This window comes from Humulus lupulus, chromosome X (genome assembly GCF_963169125.1).
Source record: "Humulus lupulus chromosome X, drHumLupu1.1, whole genome shotgun sequence".
In the NCBI taxonomy this organism is placed as follows: Eukaryota; Viridiplantae; Streptophyta; class Magnoliopsida; order Rosales; family Cannabaceae; genus Humulus; species Humulus lupulus.
Genome location: NC_084802.1, coordinates 12751005 through 12752565, shown reverse-complemented (window position 1 = coordinate 12752565; position 1561 = coordinate 12751005). Strand labels below are relative to the sequence as shown.

Genomic DNA, 1561 nt, shown 5'->3' with positions numbered 1-1561 from the left:
TTCGTGCTCGACTATCGACCAGGAAGACATCTATTGTCGCAACGTTCGATCTCTTCATACGACCAGACTGGTCGTACGCATGCTATACGCGGAAAATATCTTATGCAATTATGATAGTATCCGAAATTATCTTCCATGATTTCCTGAGTATCCGATTATTTAGGAAATAATATCTGTAACAAATTAATGTAAATCCTCCTTAAGCCTATAAATAGAGAAAGATAGCTCAAGGGAAAGGGATCTTCTTTTTTCGCTTTCTGATCACTTGAGATTAGGGTTATTCTATTTGATATATTGTCTTGTTCTTCAGAGGTTTGTGAAACTCATTGAACCCTAGTTCTTTGATCACTCATTTGAATCATATATCAATAACAATTCAAGTGGACGTAGGTTATTACCAAATCTGGGGCCGAACCACTTTAAATTCTTGTGTTCTTTATTGTTTCGTCATCATATTCTTTCCAACGTGTTTGTCCATATCAAGCATATTTGACTCCGTGTCAGTTGGCCAAAATCAGGGTCAATATTTTATTTAAGTGTTTAAAAATTGCTGTTAAATATAAGAATATTATGTTAAATATAATAATATTCCGTTAAAGTTAACCTTAAAAAAAATAAAAAACCGTTAAAACCAAAAATTTATGTTATCTACATACTTATTATATAAAAGAGATATATAATTAATGAGAAATTAATTACGATAAATAACAAATTTAACTCTATTCTTCAGTTGTTTTTAGATAGGAAGCTTAGTGAAGTTTTTATGTTAAATTAATTTAATTCTTATTTTTTTTCTAGCAATTTTAATGTTATTAATTATTAATTTTTTGCTAGTTATCTGACTATCTAATAATGTGAATATAAGTGTGCATTAATTTAGCTTAGCGTGCATTACTTATATTAATATACTCCTAAATTTAAAGTAATTGATTAATATGGACAGTTATTTTTGCACTTCTAAATAAGTAATAGGTTCAACGTTTCCTAATTAACAATTTATTTTCATTCCACCATAAATAACAATGCATATGTACATATACAACTAGTCCACTGTAACGTTTTCTAGATAGTGGGATACTATTAAATATTTATTTATATTAAAAAAACTTCTAAATTTATAAAACAATATTAATTATTTTTGGAGAGCACTAACAAGAACCGACCTTAGCTCAGTTGGCAGAGCGGAGGACTGTAGTTGATAATAGCTATCCTTAGGTCGCTGGTTCGAATCCGGCAGGTCGGATATTTTTTCTTCTCTAAATATTTTTTTAGATCATGATTTATTAAAAATATATATATATTGAAAATTATAAAAACGACAATGATTCACTACTAAGTTAAAATTTTAAACGACAATATGTAGCTTTTTTTTTCTTAAATTCTTCTCTCTTTTTGGAGAGAGAGAATGGGGTTAGTTAATTACAAGACAAAATCAAAAACCAAAAAACCACTTTGAAGTTAGTTTTTTTTAATGGACACGGTTACAATGGTGGACGTTTTTTTATGCATTCTTCCATGTAATTGGACATTGTCTTATAACTACTATTGAATGGATGAATAT

The 1561-nt window shown here is 28.6% G+C and overlaps 1 non-coding gene across 1 annotated transcript; it reads left to right on the top strand.

Annotated features, from left to right (window-relative positions):
• Positions 1-1158: 1158 nt before the first annotated feature.
• On the top strand, positions 1159-1243 carry TRNAY-GUA (transfer RNA tyrosine (anticodon GUA)). The gene is given in 2 exon segments: positions 1159-1195; positions 1208-1243. It is a non-coding gene; the product is annotated as a tRNA-Tyr (tRNA).
• The last annotated feature ends 318 nt before the right edge of the window (positions 1244-1561 follow it).